The sequence below is a fragment of the Crocuta crocuta genome, unplaced genomic scaffold (genome assembly GCF_008692635.1).
Source record: "Crocuta crocuta isolate KB4526 unplaced genomic scaffold, BGI_CrCroc_1.0 scaffold59, whole genome shotgun sequence".
Classification (NCBI taxonomy): domain Eukaryota; kingdom Metazoa; phylum Chordata; class Mammalia; order Carnivora; family Hyaenidae; genus Crocuta; species Crocuta crocuta.
In genome coordinates this window covers 3,477,724-3,504,742 of record NW_027551578.1, presented here as the reverse complement: position 1 = coordinate 3,504,742, position 27,019 = coordinate 3,477,724, and the positions used below count along the sequence as shown (strand labels likewise).

General features: G+C 46.5%; 1 protein-coding gene across 4 annotated transcripts in view; it reads left to right on the top strand.

The window, feature by feature from the left end:
* Positions 1 to 27,019, top strand: part of SIPA1L2 (signal induced proliferation associated 1 like 2) — a 177,764-nt gene that overhangs the window by 8,849 nt on the left and 141,896 nt on the right. Inside the window, exon 1 of one of the 4 annotated variants that reach the window (XM_077751639.1) lies at positions 15,936 to 15,989. The exons of the other annotated variants lie outside the window; for them this stretch is intronic. The gene's annotated coding sequence lies outside the window, so the exon portion shown is untranslated. Of the gene's footprint in view, positions 1 to 15,935; positions 15,990 to 27,019 lie in introns of those variants that run through there. 4 annotated transcript variants of the gene reach the window in all.

Below are 27,019 nucleotides of genomic sequence, written 5' to 3'. Positions count from 1 at the left end.
ACTGCCTAGCAAATGTGAACACATTTCTAAGATCGGATTCTTTGATTCTCCCTCTCTCTCTTTTATTTTAATTAAAATTTTTTTTGTCTTTATTTTGTTTTGAGAGACAGAGAGCGAGCGGGGGAGGGACAGAGAAGGAGACACAGAATCTGAAGCAGCTCCAGGCTCTGAGCTGTCAGCACAGAGCCCGATGTGGGGCTCGAACCCCAGACTGTGAAATCATGACCTGAGCCGAAGTCGGACACCCAACCGACTGAGCCACCCAGGCACCCCAAATGCTTATTTTATTTTTGAGAGAGTGAGAGAGAGTGTGAGTAGGAGAGGGTAGAGAGAGAGGGAGACACCGTCTACAGGCTCTGAACTGTCAGCACAGAGTCCGACGTGGGGCTCGAACCCATGAACTGTGAGATCATGACCTGAGACAATGTCAGGCGCTTAACCAACTGAGCCACCCAGGCGTTCCCCCCCCTTGCTTTTTTAAAAAAAAAAAATTATTTATTTTTGAGAGAGAGAGAGTGCAAGAGAGAAAGCAGGAACAGGGCAGAGAGAGAGAGGAAAGGAGAATCCCAAGTAGGGATTCTGACAAGGGGCTTGATCCCACAAACTGTGAGATGACCTGAGCTAAAATCAAGTCAGACACTTAAACAGACCGAGCCACCCGGGTGCCCCCTTTGATTCTCTCTTCTGCTCAATATAGTGATAGTTACAGCCAGCAGTTGTGGGCCCCTTGGGGGTCTGTTTTTCTTAGCACACAGCACCTGTGACCAGCTTCCCTGCCCTGGGCACTCGGAGGACGGGGCGTTCAGGGGACTCATACGTAGGTACGTAGGTGCGGGGCCGATGGCTCTGGCCTGAGGATGCGGACTCTAGCTCCCGGCTTTCCCAGCTCTCAGGCTGAGTCCTGGCCAGCTCCCACGCATTTGCACAAAAACACCTGGCAGACGGGCTTGGTGGCAATAGTCTAGGTGCATGACCACAGTGGGAACCTTTATTTTGAATTTGGATGACGACTGGGTTTGCCATTCAGGTCGTCAGATTATTAGCGTAATGTAACCTGGGGCAATTTACTTAATCGTTTACATATCCCGGTTTTGTATTGGCAAAATGGATGTAATAATCTCTTATAAGATATTCATCTGAAGGCAATGCTTGTGCAACTGATCCAGCCATTTTATTGCTCTCTCTCCGGTTGTATCTAAAAACAAACTCAAGTCTGTTTGTAGGACAGTGTCATTTATTCTCCCGTCTCGCTCTGTCCTGTCCCTGCTATAAAAACCCATGGGTAGAATCTCTTTTTTATAAATACATTGAGAAGGGAGAGAAGGGGGTGCTAAGCTAAAACGGGGGATTAAGGAGTATTAAAATTGAGGTTCTAATTTTTTTTTTTTTACTCTTTTATGATCTTACCTGTTTCAGAGCAGCCTATTGTGACTCGGTTTTTATTCTTTCCAGGAGCAGTGTCTAGAAAAGTAGTGCTGGTGGTCTCTTGGTGGCCGATCCTCCGCAGGCTTAACTCCTGATGCTCACCTGCTTCCAGCCGGCTTTTGCTGCTTGCCTCTCCCCTGGCGGGTGGACCTGGCTTGGCCCAAAAGCCTTTGTTGTTTTCAGCAGTGGTTTTCACTCTTTGCTACCCATCCGATCCCCTGGGTAGTTTTAAAAATACCAGCTTTTAAAAATAGCAGTACTGGGGCGCCTGGGTGGCTCAGTCGGTTAAGCGTCCGACTTCGGCTCAGGTCATGATCTCACGGTTCATGGGTTCGAGCCCTGGGGCGCCTGGGTGGCTCAGTCGGTTAAGCGTCCTGACTACAACTCAGATCATGATTTCACAATCTGTGAGTTCAAGCCTCTTATGGGGCTCTGTGCTAGTCGGTTAAGCGTCCGACTCTGCTTCAGATTCTGTATCTCCCTCTCTCTCTGACCCTCCCCTGCTCACACTGTCTCTCTGTCTCTCTCTCTCTCTCTCTCTCTCTCTCAGAAATAAATAAAACATTTAAAAAAATTGAAAAAAATAAAAATACCAGTACCTGATATCTAAAACCGATGTTTAGAAACTAAATTGCAACTGGATTGCCGATGTCTGTATATACATATACATATACATATATATATATTTATGTTTGTGTTTATATATTAAATCTTATTTATTTAGAGAATGAGCACACAAACAAGTGGGGGAGGGACAGAGAGAGAGAGAGAGAGAGAGGGAGAGAGAGAATCCCAAGCAGGCTCTCCACTGTCAGTGCTGGGCCAGAGGCAGGGCTCCAACCCACAAACCTCAAGATCATGACCCGAACTGAAGGCTACCACTTAAGCGATGGAGCCACCCAGGTGGCCCTGACATCTGTATTTTTTTTAAAACGGATTCTGATAGGCAGGGAAGGCTGAAAGCTGCATTCGGATAAGGTTGCCCAGGGAGGGCCATGCAGTCCATTGTTACTGTAATGTCATCATCACTGCCAGTCACTCCGTTTAAGTGAGGAACCAAGGTCTCTTGGAAGTGGCAGCGAGTACTGTAGAATCAGTGGCTCAGTCCCCTCCTGCATCCACCTGCAATTTCCCATCTAGGCTGGAAGGGCCCAGTTGGCTCCTATGTGCTCAGACAAGGTCGGGAACCTGGAGGCGTCCAGGGAGGGGCCACTGCAGGGGGCTCACAGCCGTGCCACCTACCGATCCGTCTCGGCGTCCTTTGCCATTCCTCTGTCTGTTGTTTGGCAGTTGAGGATGTTGGAAATATTCCTTGGTGTGATCTGCCTGCCGAACCACACTATTTTTAGGCACGCACCCACACAATAGGTTTATAAAAAGGCTATTGAACCTTTGGAGGCTGCTGGGTTCGGTCTGAGGAGGGATGAGTTACAAGTGGGCGCTCCCGCCTCCCGGATCAGGCATGTAGGAGTTTTTTTGTTGTTTCTTCTTTGTAAAGAGTGTGAAGAGCCTAAAAATACAGACGGTTGGCTGTCTGTCACGTGATGTGGGATGTCTGCCTAGCTCTCCTCCGATGTCCCTGCTCTCCAGATGTAGCGCTTCGTGGGGTCATTATGTGGCTAATTTTTATTTCGTTTCCTCTTCCTTTTAAGACATGCTACACCGTGCACCCTTCGTAGTGCTGGGGGGAAAATGAACACGTGAAGCATGTTCAAGTTCTTGAATCTCTGCTCTGTGTCTAAGAGCATGTGTTTTCCTCCACTGAGGGGATCCCCTTGTCAGGGTCTGCTTGTCAAATGGATTAGACAGATAAGGCCAGTACTAAATGTTATTTTGTTTATTTATTTTTTAGTTAATTTAAATTTTTTTTAATGTTCATTTTTGAGAGAGACAGAGACAGAGCCTGAGCAAAGAAGGGGCAGAGAGAGAGAGAGAAGGAGATACAGAATCTGAGGCAGGCTCTGGGCTCTGAGCTGTCAGCACAGACCCCAATGTGGGGCTCAAACCCACAGACCTCAAGATCATGACCTGAGACAAAGCTGAATGCTTAATCGACTGAGCCACCCAGGCACCTCTAAATGTTATTTTATTTTTTAATGTTTTATTTATTTCTGAGAGAGCGAGAGAGTGGGAGCAGGGGAGGGTCAGAGAGAGAGGGAGACACGGAATCCGAAACAGGCTCCAGGATCTGAGCTGTCAGCACAGAGCCCGACACGGGGCTCGAACCCACGAACCATGAGATCATGACCTGAGCCGAAGTCGGACGCTCAACTGACTGAGCCACCCGGTTGCCCCTCCTAAATGTTANCACCCAGGTGCCCCTCCTAAATGTTATTTTAAACTCATTTTTAAAATGGCCATTGGAGGGACACCCGGGTAGCTTGGTCGGTTAAACATCCAACTCTTGGTTTTGGCTCAGGTCATGGTCTCACGGCTCTTGAGTTTGAGCCTTGTGTCAGACTCTGTGCTGATAGCGTGAACCTGCTTGGGATTGTCTCTCTCTCTCTCTCTCTCTCTCTCTGCCCGTCCCCTGCTTGCTCTCTCTCTGTCTCTCAAAATAAATAGATAAACTTAAAAAAGAAAAAAAGACCATTGCTACTTGCTGCATTTTGATCCTTTGTCAGAAATGTGCAGCCAGTCCATAAGGAGGCAGAAACAAGCGGTTACTCTGAGTTGTAATGGAAAAACAATCCCTCGTTGTAAAATAATGCGATGCCCTTAAAGTACTCACTCAATAGACTGGATATTATTTATAATTCTTTCCTTCCTTTATTGTATCTCCCACCATTAAAACGCCATAACAGGCTGTGTATTGGGTTCACTGCTCTATAGCTTTGACTTTCTACAGTATGCACCTTTGCAAAGATCGTACCCAAACTAATCCGTAACTAGGCATTTAGCCAAGAAAAGATGTTCTTTGGCAGTGCTGAGTGAGGGGATAGCCTCTGAGCCATCTTTGATGACTTTTATTGTTAATACTGAGGGTTTTCAACTCTGCCTTTCTGCTGGTGTTGCACATATGATTCTCCTTCCTCCTGGGATCCACGTCACTCCGTAGCACAGGCTTGGCCTGGCCCATCAAGAGGAACGTTTTGATTTTCCCAAGTACATTTGGACCATTTTTCCCGTTTCTTCTCCTCAGTATCTCTCTAGGGTCCTGCACCCTCCAGGCCTCCGTGGGGATGGATATAGGGATCTCATGCATGCCAACGCCATAGTCATCCTCTCTGTGCCTCTGAGAAGAACTCAGCAGTGTTCCACTCCCTCCAGGTGGCTCGCTCTCTGGCCTCCCCTTCACCTCCGGCCCTGAAGGGGTGTAGTAATTTCCAAACCTGCGTATCAAGAGTCACCAGAGGCCTTTGTCGAACTGTCCATTCCCAGGCCCACCGTGCACACGGCCCCGTGTCCCCTTCTCTCCTGCCCCTGGATTTGAAGGCATAGGTTAAGGTGGAGGCTAGTAACTGAAATTCTCATCGAGATCGCTCTGATACAGTTGTCTCTGTGGCCCATTGGATGTGTGGCTCATTGGATGTGTGTGGATGTGTGGCCCATTGGATGTGTGGGGACCAACGAGGTCAAAACCTCGTTGTACAGATGAACTATTCAGAGCCCGGCAGTGACGATGAACTTGCCCAGGGTCACCCCGGAAGCCATGCCAGTCCAAGACAGGAGACAGTATCCACTTACTTTTGTATTGTGAAGGCGGATGTTGCCGAAATGCCCAGAAAGTTAATGGGGCCATTTATCCTGGACACACGTTGATTTTCCGTGTCGTATTGTTGGAGACCCTGAGTGTTGTGTCTCTGTGACAGAGAGGAGCATAGGACAAACGGTGATCTGTGTACTCCCCCAACCCAGGACCAAACTCAGCATTAGATCCAGTTCCAATTCTTGTACAGCAAAAGAATTGTTAAGTGTATTATTTTTGCCATTGTTTTGGCCTCGCGGTTGTGTTGAGTGGACGTTCCATTGAGGTTTCCCTGCTGATAATAAATTAAGCTTCATTCGACGAAGCAGGTAGGGAATGGGAGCTATTCAGAGTCTGGCCAGGAAATGCCTAAAACGTACAGTCCTTATTCTGATCACGTGGGGACGGACGCATATTTGCAAATCTATTTCAAATCAGCAAAGCTGACTTCTTGAAATTTTTCCGAAACCTTACTCTCTTTGACACGGATAATTATTTCGAGTTGGGAAGGTAATCGTTGAGGGTAGGAGGTCATTTATAGCATTTATCACAAAGGTCCAGAAATTCATTTTATCTGACTGACTTTATCTTATTGACATGGAGATTGTGGTCTGTCAGGGAACTGGTACATAATGGGATAACTTTCTGTACATGTGAACAAATGTATAATGCTGTGATGTGTTTGTCCAACACGTGGTAGGTACGTAATAAGTACTTCACTAATGAAAGCTTAATGCTTTAAAAAAAAAGAAAGAAAAGCTTCATTTATATCTATTGAAATTCTAGCTCAGGATACTGCAGCATCCTTGTTTGCTTCCCCCGCCCCCTGGTAAATATCTGCAACTCTAAAATCCAGTACCTTCCAGGGGGTGATTTACATGTCTTACGTGTAACCTGTTCATTTTGGTAATTTTCCCAGTAATGGTACCTTTCTTGATTCTGTTCCCTTTGAGAAATTATATCCACTTAGAAGCTTCCGTTTCTGGTTGATTTTAGAACTTAGCCCCAACGTGGCCTGGTCTGAAGCCTGCTGTGGGAGAGGCTTTGCATTAAGTTCCCTGGCTCAGCTGGGAGCCTCCTGAAGGCTGGAGGCCTCGGGCCTCCCTCCCCCTCTGTGCCACCCCTCCTGCTCACATTTGCCAGATTTGCAGGCAGTAAGTAGAAAGTTGGAGTTTTCCCCTGCTGACCACATCAGCCAAAGAGCAGTGACTTAATTTCCGTGAGCACTAAGGCGTCCCTGGAAAACCTTCCTGTTTCTGAGGAATTAGGCCCTTTTGATGGGAGCTGTGGCTACTCACTAGCGTGGTAGGCAGACCATCTGAAAAAGACTGAATTACATTGTGTATTTCTGAGAGTTTTATTAAAGACCACTGAAGTGCAAGATTGACAGGGAATAGCATTTTCTTTAAACTGTTATTGTTTGGCTATAAGTTACTAATGACCAGATTACTGATGTCTTATTAACTGGTTGGCTTGGGATGTTATTTGGGGTCCAAGGTGGCCAAGTGGTTGTGTCCTAACAGTCTGGTGGGCAGGCAGGTAGGATTGCTGTCCAAAGTGAAGCCAGCGGCACCACAGAGAACTCTTATTTTTGAACTCCAGTGAAGTTTCTTTGCCGGCAGTATGGGGATAATTCTGTTCTGGGCTCATTTTTCCATGGGCCCTGAAAGGCCAACAGTTCCGTGTGAAACAGAGACAAGGGAATTGACAGGGATTTAAAAGTCATGAATGAATTAGGGGGGATCAACAGGAAGGAAATTTGGTTTCTAGATGGATTTGCCGACATGTAGGTTTTAGTCTCCCTGTATCATGGAACTTTTATTCCCCTGATAAACAGATACAGTCAGCTTCTGTCTGCATCCAGTTAGCCTCTCAGAGAACAATCACAGCTCACTCCAACAACAGAGCAACTTCCTGATTTAAAGTAATAGACACAGATCTTCACTTACTGATAAACTTAAGGGTATTTATATTTGTGTCCATGACTCTTGCTTTGAAGGGGAATCCCTGTCCAAAGTAACATGTATTCCATATATAATATTTGGATAGAAGGAAGGAAATAGAATCAACCCAAGTGCCAAAAGCTGGAGATAAAACCCAATAACATCATCGTTTTTTCTATGAATAAATGTGTTTGTGTGTCTATCCATGTGTGGTGGTATTATATAGTTGTGAACATCCTGTGTGTGTATCCGGGTGTGCTCTTGTTAAAGTTTCTGACATTGTACGTCTCATCATTCCCTTATCTTTATAAACAGTGTTTTAGAAGTCAGAACAGTTCATTTTTTTATGTTTATTTTTGAGAGACAGAGAGAGACAGAGCATGTGTGGGGGAGAGGCAGAGAGAGAGGGAGACACAGAATCCGAAGCAGGCTCCAGGCTCTGAGCCATCAGCACAGAGCCCGACACGAGGCTTGAACACACAAACCGTGAGATCATGGCCTGAGCCAAAGTTGGATGCTTAACCGACTGAACCACCCAGACACCCCTAAATCCAGAACATTTAATGTCTTTATTTCACTGAGGCTGGTGCAGTTCTTTTCAGGAACACAGACCTGGGCGGAGGGGGCTGGCACTCGCCCATGTGGTTCCCAGGTTTGGTGCCCTTGGCTGAGGAGCCGAAGATGTCCTGTACCTGTTAGATCGAACTAGAGCTGATTGAGGTCATGTCATTATTTGCCCATACTAAAAGTGCCCCGTCTGTTTGAAGATGTGGAAGAAAGAGTTTATCAGGTGAGCCGCTGCCGGCCAGCGATAGAACTCTGCATACTGAATGTACTTCACTCAGCCTGGCTGATTTCTGCCATGATCCCTGCTTTCTCATTGGCATGCAGGAGGGAGGGAAGCTGGGCTCCGGCTCCGCGAGGGCTGAGGGCTGAGGTTGCTTGGGTAAATTCAGACACTCCCCTACTTTACATACTTGAGATCACCCGCCCACCAGTGGGATGAGGGCTCTAAAGTGTGAAATTAACACATCAAGTGAATTTATATCATGGTAGCCTTGGGCTGGTTTTTGCAAATTAAATTTCGCAGAAATTAGCCTCAGCCCTGCCAAGGCAGTTTTCATTTAGTACTGGTGAAGCCAAACTGTTTCTGTGACACTTATACCCTGAGAGATAAGGGTTTAGTTTTACACCAGGACACTGGGTCCGTCTCTTGGGTTAAAAAAACAAAAACAAAAACTTACTGTTGATCATAAGTGATGACCCTTAATAAAACATCACACACGGAGTAGAAATCTGAAGAAAACATATGTGAGTGCATAGGATAGCACATCAGCCAGCAGAAATGCCTGCCAACTCTTCTGAACAACTTTTATGGTGATAGTCATTATCTGGCATTCAGAAAAACACAATTTTTAAAATATTTTTAAAAGCTTTTTTATTTATCTTTGAGAGACAGAGAGACACAGAGCATGAGCAGGGGAGGGGCAGAGAGAGAGGGAGACACAGAATCCGAAACAGGCTCTAGGCTCTGAGCCGTCAGCACAGAACAGCTCGAACCCACTAACCGTGAGATCATGACCTGAGCTGAAGTTGTACGGTTAACTTACTGAGCCACCCAGATGCCCCCAAAACAATTTTTTTTAATGTTTATTTGTTTTTGAGAGAGAGAAAGAGTATGAGCAGGGGAGAGGCAGAGAGAGGAAGACACAGAATGGGAAGCAGGCTCCCAGCTCTGAGCTGTCAGCAAAGAGCCCAATGTAGGTCTTCAGCCCACGAACTGCGAGGTCATGACCTGAGCCAAAGTCAGACGCTTAACCGACTGAGCCACCCAGGTGCCCCCATTATTTGGCATTCAGAAGAAACAGTCTTTTTTTTTTCAGTGCACTGAGATTGGATCCATGTCTCAGACCCATAATCCCATTAACCAAGCTCACTAACCTGAGTGTGTAACAAGTACCCCACTTAGTAATTTACAGTAGTAAATACAGTCATGGGGACACCTTCTCAGTCCGCATGTTCCCTGCTTCGAGGTAGGCAGAAATCTGGACGTTGCTTGGCGCATTTGCGGTGGGAGCAAGGGAGATTAGTGAATTGAACAGTCACTGGATTCAGGCGAGGATGTCCTGAGAGCATATTCCCTGTTGAACGGCTGACGTTTCTTCCCCTCCGCCAGGATTTGCTTTGGGATTCATCTTTTTCCATGCCCCAAATGCCTGCCCCAAACTCCTTTCTCAAATCATAGCTTGCCATTAATTAGGATACAGATCTTACAGGCCTTGGGGCTTCTTGCTCTTTAAAGTTTAAATCTCAGAGGGTGATCTTTCCTTATTTCTCAGCTCCCCAGAGACGTTTTATTGTACAAGATGAAAGCCCATGGCAGCTGACTTTCCAGGTAGGGTTCTGTCTCAACAATGTCGTTAGGACTTGTCACTTTTTCCAGTGAGGCTGTTTCTTTGTTTTGGCTTGCTCTGCATACCAGCATTGCCTTGTCGATGTGGATATAATCGTATATATAAAAATATGCCACCTCAGTGTTTTAAATGAATGGCTTACCTGTTGACTATCACGTAACCGTCTCTGGCTGGTACAGGGTGTAGGACCTGCCGACAGTATTCAGCCCTGGGCTGCTTGGCAATATTGCATTTAGCTGGTTCCTTCCTTCCTTCCTTCCTTCCTTCCTTCCTTCCTTCCTCCCTTCCTTCCTCCCTTCCTCCCTCCCTCCCTCCCTCCCTCCTTTCCTCCCTCCCATCCTCCCTTCCTTCATCAGGTACCTTGTTAGGCAGGATGAGAGAATACAAAATTGAGTAGAGTTCTCTGATTTTTAGGTTCTCAGCCTAGTGGGAGAGACAAGCACATAGAGAAGTAATGGTAATATATGGGTCACGTCTGCCAGAACGCAGGACAGGGCAAGAGCCTTGGCTTCCAGTAGCTGGAGAAAAAAACGTTCTCGGGGGCGATTGGCAAGTCCACGGTGCCCCAGGATTTGGCTTAACAAGAAAGGGCTCAGGGGTAGGGAGTGGAAAGACTGGCTGAAGTCACCCTTTGGCAGGACCTAGTGTTCTGTGGGGCTGGGAGAGAAAATCGCACATGTATGAAGACCCATAAGGAGCAGCTTGTAGCCCCTTGACCAAAATCAAACACCTGCTCCTGGCCCCTGTGTCTTCCAGAACTGAATAACCCACCTCAACTCTTTAAGCCCCTTGTCTCACATTTAATGGGGTTACAAAGAACTACATCCTAGGATGCCTTACGTGAAATAGCATGCTGTACTCGGGGAGCGGGCATTCAGTGTGTTAGCTCCTCTCATTCATCCTGATGGTGGGAGATATAAATGAGCAAAGTAAGTCAGGCAGAGAAGGACAGATACCATATGTTTGCACGTATAGGAGGATTAGGAGGAACTTAATGGAGGACCGTGGGGGAGAAGGGGGGAAATAGTGGGGGAGAGGGAGGGAGGCAAACCTTGAGAGGCTCTTGAATGCTGGGAACAAACTGAGGATTGATGGGTGTGGGAGGGGGAGAGGGGGAGATGGACATGGAGGAGGGCACTTGTGGGGATGAGCACTGGGTGTTCTATGCAAACTAACTTGACAATAAACCATTTGTAAAAAGAAAAAAAAAAAAAGAATGCAAGGGACTAAGATAGTCTCAGATAAAAACTGAAGGAGTCTGTTACCACTATGCCTGCCCTGGAAGTGCTAACAGTAGTCCTGTGGTTGCAGTGAGAGTTACTATACGAGATAGTAACTCAAAGCTATAGGAAAAAATAAAGATTTTTGGTAAAAGCAAAATAAATGAATGAATGAATGAATGAATGAGACTAGGTCCACGAACGTTTCCACTGTCCCCTGCTGTGGATTTGACAGGCACTGTGCTGTGCCAGCCTCTTAACTCCCTCGATCCCATCATTTTATTGAGCTGCCCGCTTCAGCATTTTTATGTTTATTTATTTATTGTGAGAGAGCAAGGGAGAGGGAGAGACAGAGCACAAGCAGGGGAGGGGCAGAGAGAGAAGGAGAGAGAATCCCAAGCAGGCTTCTCACTGTCAGCTCAGAGCCTGATGTGGGACTCCATCTCACAAACCATGAGATCATAACCTGAGCTGAACTCAAGAGCCAGATGCTCAACCAACTGAGCCCCCCACTCGCTCCTTTAGTATTTGTTAATTCTTTGCTGTTCGAGGGGGGATTTACCTGGTTTGGGTGTAGAGTTTTACCTCCTCTCTTGACTGCTGCCCCAGGGCCATTGAGAAGTGTTGGCTTGTGTCCCTTATGGCCGTTTCATTTCCCTCTATCCCATACTCACAGAGATTTTGGTATCTGGGCCTAAAACATTGAGTGAAATAAACATTTGTTTTTTTTAAAGAGTAGTTTAACTACACTTAACCATCTTATCAGGTTTTTCGCAGACTAAGTCTGATCCGGGTATTCATTAACTTGGAGCCCTTCAGTGTGGTTTTGAAGTGTTTGTGGAAGAGAGAATAAGATGCCTAGTTTCACAAAGCCGGAGTTCAAAATTCCTCCAGTGCCCTTGAGAACAGCTCCTGATTTCTCCTGACTTTATCTTGTTTCTATGTCTGTTGTTAGTTTTCCCTGGACAGCAGACGTACATGTCTGATTACACACCTGAATGAAGTTCATGTGCCCCACTGATAGCTGCTCAGGGCCGGAGATGCCATTGCTACCAGTGTCTGGCGCGTGAAAGCACATTTGCAGGATGGATTCTCATCTCCGTCTGGCCAGCTTCACAGGGCCCTGCCTGGTCCCCGAAGGGGAGGGAAGAACAGTTTGGGAGTTCAGTCTTTCAAACAACAGCAGTATCACCAACACCACCACCAAAAAGCCTGGGGGTCCAACAGATGACCTAGATGTTGGGGGTATTGGAGGGTTCAGGGCTGGCAGCAAAACCCTGATGACAGAGGCTCTGTCAAGTTCACTTTATTCTTCCATTAGTTTTTAGAACAGGCGGGGCAAGCAGCTTTAGTTAGTTACAAGTCTACACACTGAGCTCTTAAACAGCTCAGTGGATCCTGAATTCTTGAGGCAGATACTTCAGACTGTGGGCACTCTTGCTATCTTTGGCTGTAAACGTCATCTCAGAGGAATCCTGTGTTAGCCGGTCAGAGGCTATCACCGAGCTTAGGTGATCCTTGAACTGTTGACATTCTTCTGGGTTAACTCTGGCTTGTCTTTACTTCAGAATGCTATTCAAGGACATCGTAGCACTATCCAGTTGCTAGGGAAGCAACTTTTTTAGTGAACACCCTCGCAATGAATGGATTTCCCCCCCACCCCGCCCCATACTTTTCTGTAACGGTGAATTCCCAGTATCGTTTCGTTTAGAAACATGTTTTGCACTTTCTAGGACTGACAATACAGAGTCCGCTCTCTCCTGCTGTTCCAGCCTTTTCATCCGTTCATTTCTTTGGGATTTCCAAAGACGGAGTGGGCTCCTAGGTTCCTTTTTGAATCTGCTGATTTTCTGTGAAGCTGATGTCATAGTCTAGACCTTTATCCTTACGTATGCAAATTATTAGATTACATTTAGCAGTTGGGGGCTTAGTCAGAGGGGCTTGACAGAGGGGGAGCCCTGGACTGTCTGCCTCATCCTGGACTCAGCGGGAGCCTGCACCTTGCGGGGCAGTTGCAGGTTTCGTGGTCGGTGGCATTTGGTAGAACACATCTTCAGGAGTCCTGATGTGTAGACCTGCCCTTGCTCGCCCACCTGGAGGATTTCCAGGTCACGGCAGGTTCGGCTGCTCCTGGGTAGCTCCTGGTGCCCCAGCGCGGGTCACCGTGGGCCCAACTACCTACAGACTTGCCCCCACACGTACCTGCTTCCCCGAGCCGGCTTGAATTACCTTGGGGGTAAATTTGTTGAGTCCCAGACACGCCTCTGTCTTCATTTTGGGCACGGGGCTTACAACACAGCGAGATACATGTGTCTCACTGGGTGATTTCATTTGTTTGGTGTGATTGTGGCTTGTTTTCTCAGCCCTGCTGAGGTTAGTCATGTGACAGAGAGCCGAGAAGGTTTTCAGACGTTTGCGTTGTATCCGATTCCAAAGCAGAAGCCTCCGCCAGCGTGGGCTAATTAATGTACGTGAATGTGTAAACTCAGTTCTAGTTTCACGTACTTGCTTTTATTTTATGGAGAGGTGTGTAGAACCTCTCAGACGCTCATTGGTGGGAATTATTTCCTTACTTCTATTTTTTTTTTAATTTTATTCATCTTGAAAGAGAGAGAAAAAAATGCAAGCGGGGGAGGGGCAGAGAGAGAAGGAAAGAGAGAGGCTCCATGCTTTCCGCTCACGCGGGTGTCGAACTCACAAACCCTGGATCATGATCCGAGCCTAAATCAAGGGTTGGATGCTTAACCACTTCTGCCACCCGGCCGCCCCCTTGTTGTTGTTTCAATAAAATTAATTGAAACTTTTGTAGCCCGTTCAATAAAATTAAACTGACAAACTCTGTGGAACGCCCGGGAACAATATCCCGCGTGCCTGGGGATAGCTGCAAGGCCAAGAGCACCCACAGCAAACATGGGCGGGATGCAGATCACATTTCTAGAAAGAAAGCATCCCCACGTGTGTCGTGAGTGAGGTGCGTGTGCACGCCGCCAGGTAATGTGTGCGATTGTGTCATTCTCCAGCATCCTTGCAGAAGCAAACAGAAGACCAATCTACATGGTATTTTGAGAAAGAAAAAGGAGACTACTTTTAGGAACGCTGTGCAGAGCTTTCCCGTGGAAGGGTCGGGCATTTGAGAGGTTGGATTAAAGTAAGTTTGTTAAAAATAGAACTTCAAGCGTAAATATTTATTTCCTAATATAATATTATTATTTTAGCGCAGCCGCGCCCCCGGCTCGTTGCCTGAGCCAGCCCCCGACGTCCGGGTTGTGGATGTTTCTGTCCCATAGCCAAAGTCCCAGACTGTTCTTGCCACTCTGTCTCGTATCCAGCCTCACAGATCTTTCCTACTTTCTCCCTCTCTTCTTATTTCCTCTCCTCACGGCACTTAAATGATTTGAGCATTTGTTAACATAGACTGCTCAGAGGCACAGGCGGAGATCAAGATAGAAATTCGGATTATGTCCGTTTTGGCCTTTAGTAGTGATCGTGTTGGAAAAATAAATATTTTCTTGAAGGTAAGATTGAAAGCCACACTGTGGGAAGACTTGCGTGTTAGGTTCACCTCCTCGGGTAAATTGTAAGCTTCCTGAAGTTGGGGCTCCGCCACAGGCCTCACCAGGATATGCATGCTTCATGAAGGCTTAAGTGAAAGAAGGACCCGGTTTACCAGAAGTGTGATTTTGTGAGGCTTTATCTGTTGTTAATCAGAAAATTTTTATTGATCACTCACTGATGGGTCCCATCTCCATAGTGAATATACCTATGTATTCGAACTCCAGGAATTTACAGCCTGCTAATGAAGACGGGAAGTACTAACTACAGAAAAGGCTAATTTTTCAAATTTATTTTTTGAAAATTTTTAATGTTTATTTTTGAGAGAGACAGAGAGACAGAGAGATAGAGTGTGGGTGGGGGAGGGGCAGGGAGACAGGAAGACACAGAATCCGAAGCAGGCTCCAGGCTCTGAGCTGTCAGCACAGAGCCGGACGCGGGGCTCGAACCCACGAACCGCGAGATCATGACCTGAGCCGAAGTCGGACGCCTAACCGACTGAGCCCCCCAGGCGCCCCAAAATGTATTTTATCGTAGAAGAGGATTCAGACTTCTCTTTTACAGGGGGAGGGAAATGGTCATTAGATACCCAGAGAGGGAAGAGAATACAGCTGACCCTTGAACAACACAGTTTTGAGCCGTACGGCTCTACTTCTATGTGGAATTTTTCCAGTATATACAGCACTGTAGGTGTATCGTCGCTCCCTTATGCTTTTCTTTATTATAATTTTTTTTGTCTGGGCTACTTTCTTGCAAGCATGCAGTATAGAATACATATAGCATACAGAATCCATGTTAATCGACTATTGATGTTCTCGGCCAGGCTTCTGCTCAACAGTACGCCACGCGCAGTTCAGTTTCTGGGGAGTCAGAAGTTACATGGGGGTGTTCGGCTGTGCTGGGGTCAGCGCCGTAAGCCCCAATGTTGCCCAGGGGCCGGCTATCTAAATATAGCAGGTGGTGGAGCAGTTCCTCTGTCGAAATCCTGGGTGGGCTGCTTCTCCTCAGTGTCTGGTCGCCTCCCAAGTGTTGCTGGATCCAGGCCAGGGTCCCGCACTGTAGTGTGGGTCTGAGTGGTGTGGAATACAGCAATCCTCTTTCAGCCCATTGGTCCTGTGTCCTCCCTTCTTCGTTCTCGTCTTTTCTTCCCTAACACCGTATCTGCGTGGCAGTGCGTTCATTTATGCATTCTCTTATTCACTGAGTCCTCATCGATGACCTGATCTGAGTCGGACCCCAATTCTGTAACCCGTCTCATGGTTTCAACTTGGGTCCCAAGGAAGTCAAGAAAACGTGATGCTGTGTAAGTGGCATACATGCACTTAGCGCTGTCAGTCCTAGTAAGAGCTCACATTTAATCAATGCTCGCTCTGTCAGGTGCTGAGCTAAGTATAATATTTATACTGCTGCTCTACACTTCTGAAAGTGATTTGAACTTGCTTTCTCTGACTTAAAAACCTGCCGTTTTCAAAATAAAGTTAAAATTCCTCTGCCTAGCTTTTTAAGGCCCACCGCTTCAGCTAACTAACTAGTCTTTCCGGCTTTCGTTCTGAATGTTCACTTAAGTATGAATCATTTGCTCCGGCCACACCCACTTATCCATCAGCCTCCCCCAGGCTCTGCACAGCCTGGCCCGCCTGCTCTTTCTCTCTTTGAAGATGGAGTGGAACCGTCATTTGAGGCCCTGCTCACATCTCACCCCCTCCCACTGGGACTTCTGCCTTCCTGAGCTCCTACAGCTCTGGCTGTGAGTACTCCCTGCTTATCAGTCTTGGCTGCCGCCTCTCCTTTTCAGTTACTTTCCACATGCTTGCAGCTCATCTTCAGTTAGTTCACTTTCCGCCCCCAGTGCGGCGGGGGAGCCGTAAACACGCCTGGCACCCACGCCCTATGCTCCTTCCAGCCTTTGGATGTTCAGGTCGTAAGGGACCTTCCACGATGTGGTGGTCCAGGTCAACCTTTTCATCTTCGAGCTGGAGGAAGAGTCGAGTCTGGGTCATAGGAAAAAAACAGAGCTTCTGCAAGAGATAAAGGAGACAAGACAGTGGTTTTGTGTTTGTGCTTTTGGAGTGCGCCTTAGATCCCAGAAGCAGGCTCCGTATTATCTCATTTAACCTTCCTGCCAATCCTCTGGGTGGTTCAGTCAGTTAAATGTCCAACTCTTGATCTGGGCTCAGGTCACCATCTCATGGCTCTCGAGTTCAAGCCCCACATTGGGTTCTGCGCTGCTCCACTGTGCTCACTACTTCCCTGGTAGCTCCTTCCACGTTGCTTGTTTTTCCGCCTCTTTAAACCCACGTCAATGTATTCCTATTTGTACTTAATCCTACTGGAAGCACTTTGAAGGCAGTTTTCTTTCTTTAGCATTTGTCTGTTTTTTTTTAAAAGAATTTTAATATGATTTTATTTATTTTTGAGAGAGAGGGACAGACAAACAGACCATGAGCAGGGGAGGGGCAGAGAGAGAGGGAGACACAGAATCCGAAGCAAGCTCCAGGCTCCGAGCTGTCAGCACAGAGCCCCACGTGGGGCTCGAACTCGTGAACCATGAGATCGTGACCTGAGCCGAAGTTGGACGCTTACCTGACTGAGCCACCCAGGCGCCCCGCATTAGTCTGTTTTAATCCGTGCACCTCTCCAGATCTTTCATCCTGTCCCATCCCATGGTGGAGAAGGTTCCGCCAGCCGTGGGCTCTGCTGTCTGCATCAGGAAGACGGTAGAGGGGTTGCCTGCCTTCAATTCTGATTGTAGCAGGGGCGGCCACAACCACAATTATTAATGCTCAGAAAGGCAGCATCAGCTGTTTTCCCCAAATGTTTTTCTGATTCATGTAATACTGTTTAACTGCTTTTCTGCTTGAAAATGCTGCTGCCGTCAGGATTTTTCTTGCCTAAATAAAGGTGCTACACAGAGGGTTGTGATTGGCAGTCCTGTTTGCATAAGTTAGAGCTCTCCTTGTACGGCAATTTCTATACGGGTTTGCAAATATAGAAGTAAGAAGACAAAGAGAACGGCGTAGTCATTAAGTCTGACTTGTGGTGGATGGCTGGGTAAGAACGTTCGTATTTAAAATCTGAGAGATGTAAATATTTGACTTGATATAATGCGACCATACATTCTTCACTACTGATTATTTAAGCCTTCTGTTGAGCTCTTAGACAGATGGTCTTTTGAGTAATGAACTCCTTTGAATACAGCAAGATGCCATTTGGTAAACTGATGAAGTAGCATTATTAATAAATATTTTATGCAACAACAACAAAAAAAGCCCCCTAAGTGAGAGTGGGCAGTTGCAGATTAGGAAAGTCTACACTCCATCTCATGGAGAGCTAGGAGCGTAATGCCTTTTCAGGCATTCTCAATGGCTCTTCTCCATTTCTGCACAGCAGTGGGGGAAAAAAGGAGATCACTGTCGGTTTCGGTCATCAAACCCTCTTTACTGAGATTCTCTGCCTGTGTATGTGTCTGGGCTTCAGGATGATTGAGAGCCCTCCTCCCTCTTGCTAGTTATTGTAACCTAAAGTGAAGTAGTGAGCTAGAGATATATAGAAACAAAGTAAAAATGGTCAAGAAGAGACTGAGGCGGCTCAGTCAGTTGAGTGTCTGACTTGATTTTGGCTCAGGTCATGATCCCACAGGTCATGGAACTGAGCCCCGTTTTGGGCTCTGGGCTGATAGCATGGAGTCTGCTTGGGATTCTCTCTCTCTCTCTCTCTCTCTCTCTCTCTCTCTCTCTCTCTCCCCCCTCTCCCCCTCCCTCCTTCCCTCCCTCCCTCTCTCTCTCTGCCTCATCCCCCACTCATTCTCTTTCTCTCTTTCCCTTTTAAAATAAATAAATACACTTTTTAAAAAAATGGTCGAGAAATACTATTGACCATTAAGTTTGTATGTTTCACCTTGAAATAGAAGTTGGATCAGCAGNGCACTCTCTTTCTCTCTCTCTCTCTCTCTCTCTCTCTCCCTCTCTCCCCCCCTCTCTGCCTCTCCCCCTCCCTCCTTCCCTCCCTCCCTCTCTCTCTCTGCCTCATCCCCCACTCATTCTCTTTCTCTCTTTCCCTTTTAAAATAAATAAATACACTTTTTAAAAAAATGGTCGAGAAATACTATTGACCATTAAGTTTGTATGTTTCACCTTGAAATAGAAGTTGGATCAGCAGATTTTCAGTTAAATAAAAAAGGCTTTGTTTTTCCTGCTGTATTTGTGTCTCAGACCCCTTCCTTTAACCTCCCTGTATTTGAGGCTTATTAGCAGTACCTGACTGATTTGTGATCAGTAGAGAAAAAAGTGTCCCACAGAAGTGAGCTTTCCAGATCATGGACGTTCCTGTCCAACACTGCGCCCATCTTAATCACCTAGCGTGAATGCTTAACTACCTCTGAGACTTCTCACACCCACCTGGCTCCTTTGGTGGTTCTCAGCAATCTTCCTTGCGAACTGCACACACTCAGACATGGTGTGCTCAGATTCTGTACACTATTCTTCAGCCGTGAGGATTTTGCTTTCAGATCTCTCCACTTGGGAAGAATTAGAAAAAGGCCCTGGCCAGAGTGAAAAATAGGTTGTAGATGATGGCGCTGTAAGACTGGAAGTATTTGGGGCGCCTGGGTGGCTTAGTCGGTTAAGCGTCCGACTTTCGCTTAGGTCATGATCTCGTGGTTCGTGGGTTCGAGCCCCGTGTCCGGCTCTGTGCTGATTGCCAGCNGTATCTCCCTCTCTCTCTCACCCTCCCCTGCTCTCGCTCTCTCTCTCTCTCTCTCTCTCTCTCTCTCTCTCTCTCTCTCCTAGAAATAAATAAAAAATATTAAGAAAAAAAAAAAGACTGGAAGTATTTGCAGTGGAGCCTTCAGAGAAGGAGGGCCACCAAGGGGGTGCCTGGGTCAGGTGGAAGGGAGAGAGCCATGGTATGTGTGAGGTAGGCTAGAAATGGGGGGGCGGGGGCGGGGTGGGGATTTTACCAGCTGCTGACGTGTGTGCCTGGGTGATCTGCAGGGTGGTTGCAGCTCTCTTGGGGCAGGGACCACATGCCTTGGAGAGGGAGGGGCAGTATGGACCAAAGGACATCCAGCACCCACGTTTCCATTTGGCATGCACATCCTGGGTAGACACAGAGCGCTTCTTCTGTTTCCCATGTTCTTCCTTGAAGACTTGCCTTTGGTTTTATTCTGGCATCTTCATGTTTTGTTATTTGTTGCTCTGGCCGTGCGTTGGCCTCTTGGTACCTCCAGACATTCTCCCTGATGGGGCAGACATGTTCACACATTTTCTTCCACAAACCCTTTGTGGACCTAGATTTCTCTGCTTTTGCGCCTGGGGACACACCTCTTGCAGTCAGTGTTCTCACCGGCTTGGGTGACATTGCTCACCAGCCAAGATGTGGCTGGAATGTCCCCTCTTTGTGACATGTTCATCTAGATGGCGAGGCTTTGCTGACCCTGCTCAGGGTAGCTGGGATCCTGTGGACTGTGTGCGTTGATGTTATGACCACGCCGTTGGGAAGGCCTGGCTGTGTCCCTCTCCTTGGGCTTCTCCTGAGGCTAAGGACGTGTCCCCTCCCTACCAGTAGGTTCATGGTGAATGGTTGTTGATACAACAAATGAATGAAGTATATTTATGGAGCCAATTGTTGTTTGGGGCTATAAAACACATGTTTTGTCTATGAGCCTTAATCATGTGGGAAGGTAAGTGGCAAACAATACGGGTATTCTGCGTTTCACGCAAATGATGAGCTGAAGACAGGGTTATGTGGGGGGAGGAAACAGACTGAGGTGATGAATGATGGGGATTGGTTGTAGTCTCTGGGGGTTTTCCCTCAGGACAAGGGTGGCTCTTCATATTTGCTCATCATACCAGTCCTCAACCTTGTGAGCCCGCTAATAAGGCAGCAAAGAGACTGCAGAAGAAAACCCCCCAATTCTCGACCGTGTGGTTTGCAGACTCCACGAGAACCCTTGTGCTTTGGGCTCTGCCTTCAGCGTATGCTTGATTACTGTAGTCATGTTAATGGTAATATTTATTTTCCTTTTGCTCAGGCGATTACTCTGTAGAAAAGCTTGTCTGTAAAGAAAGTGGATTATGTAATTACTTCTCTAGAAAATTGGCTCTGCACTTAACTCTAAGGATTAGTGTCTGAGAAGAATGGGAAGCACGTTTTGGGACCGTGGGTTGTGCGTCAGGCCCCAGCCGGGCCATCCCGTGCTGCCTTGTGCTCCCAGGCTCCCATGAGCAGGGCTGCTTGTGTCCCCGTCTCGGCACCCACGGTCGGCCACGGCTCTGCAGGTGAGGGACCTCTCCCACATCTTAGTATTTCAGAAAAGATTGTGTAAAGACTGAAGACCTTGGAAACAAAACACGTACCTGGGTCAGATAACTTTGGCTCAGCACTTACGTGTAGGGATTGCTCCAGTAAACACCATAGAGGGGTGCAGAGACCCCCTTGGTGAATAATGTAGGGCCTGGATGACAGTGATACCAGATTCTTTGCCTAAATTGGTCACCGCCAAAGTTTTTACGTTTGATCGCTCTGCTCTGCCCTCTCCCCACCAAAGTGATCCTCAGAACACCCTTTGAACACCATGAAAGTGATGGTTCCAGAAGTCCGTGTGCCTGTGGCCCCATCCCTAGGGAACACCTGGGCGCCACCCAGTGACTGCCTTGCCCAGAAAGGGCCTTTCATCCTGTTCGGGCCATGTTCCTGCCTCCTGAGATCACCTACCTGGATGTGATTAGCTTACTGTGGGTGTAGCCCTGTGCCCTTATAGAAGAATCTGCCTTTCTTGGTGGGGGTGGGGGTTGGGGGCCAGCAAAAGGTTGCTTTACTGATTATTTATTTACCATTTCATTTACTGGGAGAAAGGCACTCACAGGGTCCAAACCCACCATCTGTGTCTCTTCCTCACAGTATCTAGGACACCCTCCCAGAGACGAGTTATGTGCATTCTAGCAGGTGCTAATACTTCTCTGTTTCTGGTCCTAAAACGGTAGTGCGCGTGCAATACTTCGCATCTCCAAGTGTGCCGTGAACGTTTCATAACCTCTCTAGCTTTCTGTGAAAAGGCAGCCGATGTGGAGAATGCCATTTGGTGACTTTCTTACATATTTGGGGGAAGGTCAGCCAAGACCAGGGTGGCTTCCTGTTGGTAGAACACCCTGTTCTCAGAAGGGCAAGCTCATCTTGGCACCTCATACCTGGATCTGTGGCTCCTTCTGTGAACAGAGATCCATGGCCTGTGGCTTCCCGTCACCACCCCACCCACACCCCCACCAACCACCCAAACCATAACAAAAACCAAGCAGAACAACAAAAACCCCTCTAGTCCAGAAAATCTTTCTTGACTAATCAGAAGTCTGCACAGTTAGTAACTGTGAGCTCGAGACCCCCCGCTATACTTCCATATGCCCCATATTTTAAGGTAGGGGAATTTTTGGGTAAAAAGTAGTTCACCACTAGACCTTTATTGAATGAGAGGTGTGTGAATGCTAGTCTCCTTTCTCTAACTTCCTAGAGATGAGCTTCCTGGATATTCTTCTGGTGCCCTGGCTAACTCCTCCAGCCCCCTCCATCATCCCTTCCGACCACCGGCCCATCTTTCTTCCCAGCTGAGCTTAGACTTCCTGTTTCCTTGTCTCTGGTCTCACATTCATTCATTTTTCAGGAAACAGTGCAGACCCCTGTAAGGGCTAGTTTTAAGTGTCAGCTTGGCTCGGTAAGCACCGAGTTACCCAGTCAAGTGCACTAACCTAGGTCTTGTTGGGTAGGTATTTTGTAGATGGGACTGACATAATCAGTTGACTTGAAGTAAAGGAGACAATGGGGGAGGGGCTCATCCAATCAGTTGAAAGGCTTTAAGAGCAAACCTCAGGTTTCCCTGAAGAAGAGGAAATTCTGCCTGTGGATTGCAGCTTCAGCCCTCCTATGGCAGTTTCCAGCCTGTTCTACAGATTTCAGCCTTCCCAGCCCCCACAGTTGAGTAAACCAATTCCTTTGCTTCTCTCCCCTCCTCTTCTTCCCCCCTCTCCCCTGCCACCCCCTGTACCCAACTATATAAACACACACTATTCCATTTCTTTGGTAGAATCCTGACTGCCAATACCACTGGTGACAACATTTTAGGAATTATCCAATCTTGCTGTTTTCCTCGTTGATAGTCGCACTTGACTCCCCATTGCCTGCAAAAGGTCACAGCATGAACATGAAACAGAGTCCCGAACTTCTGGTTTTAAGCTCCCTTTCCACCCCCTTCACTTCTGCCTCTTGAGAGCCCGGGTTCTCTGTGTTGTAGCCGTCCCACACCCCGCCACCGCCCCAGGCTCTGTCATGCCATAATTTTGTCGGCCTCTCTTGTACTCGGGATGCCTTCCCCTTTCCTGTCCACCTGGCAAACTTCCTGCTCGTCCTTTCCGGTCTGCAACCATCCTGAGCAGCCCCCCCTTGGACAGGTGGCTGTTTTCTCAAAGCTTCCATAGCACCATGCAGTTCTCTCTCTTTGACTGTGTGGACATCAACGTGTTTTAATTATTTGCATGTCTCCTTCCTTTACTTAGGCTGCACACGGCTTCCAGGAACTGAGTCTTTGTCATCCACGGGATCCAGTGCCTCACACAGTCCCTGAAGCAGAGCAGACACTGGTGAATGAGCAGAGCCAAGTGTGTCCATTGGTGTCCCGCTCTGTGTACATTGGCGGGGCTGGGCTGCTCGGTGCTCCCACGCCGAGGAGGTTAGAGCAGGTCTGCGGTCACACGCGCACCTCCTCTCAGCTGGGTGCTGCGTGGTCTGGCGCCGAGTGCTCTCAGTCAGTGTCACTGGTTGCTGGCTGGGCAAAGGCTCCTGTTAAATCTTTTACTAGACGAAGCGGGAAGTTCATAAAGTGTATTGACTCTTACAAAGGAAGACTGGGCTATAAAAACCCTTTCGTAAAAGTAGGTGAAAAATGGTAAGTGCACGAGAGTGGAAATTTCTGAATAGTAGCAGCCTTTTAGAGTTTCCTCTCCCTCTCAGGACAGTAGTAGAGAAGTCTTTTATAAAGAGCAGAGATATTTTTTTCCGGTGCGAGGAACATCTTGATACTTAAAAGTAAGGTTATGTGGTGTATCCAGCTGACTGCTAGTAGCCCTGAGGCTGTAAAACGCACTTTCTAGTCTTTGGATCAGCCCACTGCACTGATATTTTGTACCTAAATCTCTCTAGCTTCCATCAGCGTCAAGATTTAGTCAGGGCTCTGGGTCTGCTGGAAGATAAAAATGGCTTTTGAAGTTTTGTGATCTGAATATTCCTAACAGAGGTTGCAGTATAATGGTAACATGGTTGCCGATCATGCTCACATCAGTGGCACCGAAGAAGGAGGAAGGAAACTTGTGCTCAGTTTGTAAACAGTTTACATTCTGAAATGTTGTCTAGCAATTTTGCGTTGTTACTCTAGCTCTTAAAGGAAGCCAGCAACGACTTAGTAAAGCAGTAATACAGATCTATACTGACCTGAAAGAACAGAGGTCATTGATGCTGTAATTGAAAAAGAGGAAGTAGGATAATATTGCATCTGTAGTACTGTGTAAATTTCATCATGAACATTTAAATAATCATAGTGAATTAGAAAATCAGAAGGTACCTGCACCCTCTCTCTTTTTATGTATATAGAAGTGTGGTACATATAGTTAATGATTAAGTCTTTAAATTATTATTAAACTCTAGTAAGAATTAAGAAAAGTTTTTGCTTTTCCTGGACACTTTGAATTTAAAAAAAAAACCAATCATCATGCTTTTTATCAGACTAGAAAGCCATTAGTGACTTTTCAGTTTTCTCAATAGAGAAAACAAGCCAAGGACCAGAGGCTAGAAGAAATGCATGTAAATCACAGCTTCAATAAGGGTGGTGATGTTATGTATGGATTACTTGTTTTTCTGTCTTTTCCCATCTCTGTGAAGTGGATTGCTATTAGAACTAAACACACACAAAGCCAGCCCTGATTCCTCCAGGGTACCCAGGCTCCCACACAGAGCCTGTTAGGTATTTCAGGCAAGCGCTTTAATTGAAGATTCTTAAATCACATAAGAAAATAAGAAATGTGTACAAGAAGTTAAAAATCCATCACCAAAGGTGCACTGTTTGTGGAACAAATTTATGCCCATGTGCTTGCTGCCTTTCTCCTTTTCAGTGTCTGCTACTGAGAACATTGTAACAATTTATGCTTAATGAAGTGCGGAGCAGGCTGGTCAAAGTCATTAGGCTTAGAAGTGGCTGTCAGGTTACTAGTCACTTTACCCTGTTCTTGCAAATGGAAATAACTGTCTTCATTGGGATTGGCTGCTCTCATGGCTTCAGTAACCATCAACTTGGCCGATTTTGTTCTCAAGAAGGTAAGGTATGAAAAGGGTCTGGCCTGTTTACAAAAGTGTAAGCCCTGGTAACTCCTTTAAAAAGAATTCACATGCTCAGGTCACAGTGTTGGGGGAATTACCCTGCCTGAGAGAAAGGAGGGGTGTCTATTTTGGGAGCTGTTCTGATTGAGAGAAAGACATAATGAGACTATGTAGGTACTTGGGAGCCCTTTCTTCCCCACTGTGAGAAACCTTGGTACTGTTTCTTTGGGTGTTAGGTGCCTTTTATTTGATAGTGAAATAGATGACCAAGGTGGCACACTTCACCTAGCAGGCTTATGTACTCTCTTCTTTTTGTATTGTCACATTCCTACACTACTTTGGCCAAGCTTGTCTTCTTTATTGTTATTTTATTTTTAGAGAGAGCTCACATGGGGGAGAGGGACAGAGAGAGAGAATGAATGAATGAATTAATTAATCTTAAGCAGGCTTCAAGCTCATTGTAGAGCTTGACATAGGGCTCGATCTACGACTCTGGGATTGTGATCTGATTCAAAATCAAAAGTCAGATGCTTAATCTGACTGAGCCAACCAGGCACCCCCAAACTTGTCTTTATTAGAGCAGATATTCCTTTCAAGATATTAAGATTATTATTGTTATTTAAGGACATTTGTATTTGAAAGTCTTTACAAATGTTCAGTCCTATAAAACATTCTCTATGCCCCAAGATGTAACAGAGCATGGAAATCTTCATTCAGTTTTATTCGCTGCGTAAGAAAAAAATATTATTATTTTTTTTAAAGATCAAGACTTTTAGGATGATGGGCATGAGGGAGGGCACTTGTTGGAATAAACACTGGGTGTTATATGTAAACCAGCTTGACAATAAACTATTTAAAAATAAAATAAAAAATAAATTTAGGTTCTATAAAAGAATAAAGATCAAGACTTTTAAGTATGTATGTATGTATGTATGTATGTATTTAAAGAGAAAGCGCAAGTCCGGGAGGGGTAGAGAGAGAGAGGGAGAGAGAGAGAGCATCCCAAGCAGGCTCAGCCCCGACCTGAGCCGAAGTCAGATGTTTAACTGACCGAGCCACCGAGGCGCCCCCCAAAATTTAATTTTTGTATCAGAAAAAAAAAGATTTGTGTTAACAGGGGTTTACATAAATATATGCATATGCTGCTTTTCTGTACCGTTTTACTCATGTATAAAGCATTTGTTACGAAAATAGTAATGGCAGTGTCATAAGCCCCCATCTTCTAAAGTATTGGTTCTTTTATATCATGACAAAAAAAAAAACCCTTTCAGTAAATCGCTTAAATTATGTTTGTGTACAATATATTTTTCTATCAGTAATTAGATGAGGCACCTGGGTGGTTCGGTCTTTTGAACCTCCAACTTCAGCTCAGGTCATGATCTCCTGGTTTGAGAGTTTAAGTCCTCTGTCTGGCTCTGTGCCTACAGCTCAGAGCCTGGAGCCTGCTTCCGATTCTGTGTCTCCCTCCCTCTCTGTCCCTTCCTCGCTCGTACTCTCTCTGTGTGTGTCTGTCTCAAAAGTAAACAAACATTTAAAAAAAAATTAGACCTGAGGTGAAAACAGGGGTTATTTTTGCTTAGCTCTGAGTCACTCCGCTTTTACCCCCAGCCTCATGGCCACAGGCTTTCGTTTGGAAGACACTGGCATTTGGCTCGTGCTGGACAGATCCTCTGCGCAGGGAGAGATCTAGCTAGCACCCTGCAAGCCTTCTGGAGGAGCACAGATTTACAAAACGAACTTAAAATAACGTCTTGAGGATTCTTGGAAAACGTAGCTGTTTTGCTGTGGCTGAGGGAATTAGTAGGTGGCAGCGCCTGATTTTTGTCATGTGCAAATACCAGTGTACAAACATGGCATGTTCCATTCATAGCCCCAGGCTGTTTGCAGCCACTGAGGGGGGTGTGTATCTCATGGGCACAAGCCACGTGCACTTCCTCTTGGGGCTCTGCTGGCTTCCTGGAGGTGATGAAGGCATACCCAGCCTGCCCGGAGCCTGCCTGACCATTTACTAGTCATGAGATCTTGGCTTCCCTTTTGTCAATGGGTTCAAGTCTGTCTCTTTAACCAGCTGAACAAATGATGTTGGGTTCTTACCACATTGGATTGAAAAATGAAATGAGATAATGTCAGTGCCGATGCCTAGCCTGTGCCTCGTCCACAGATGACCTGAGGTCGTTGTATTTTCTTTTTCATCCCTCTGTGGGATTTGGCCCAAGTTCCTTTACCTCAGTCTCTGGCTTCTCGGACAGTGAGAAAGGAGGTAGGTGGGGGTCAGGTGGTAGAGGGGTCCTGATTGCAAGGTAAGAAATTTCCATTTATGCTCTGTCAGAGGAAGACGACCAAAGGTGTTTGAGGATTCTGACTTACTGGACACATCCAGAGATGCTCTATCCAGGTCGTTGTGGGGCCGTGTTTAAGATT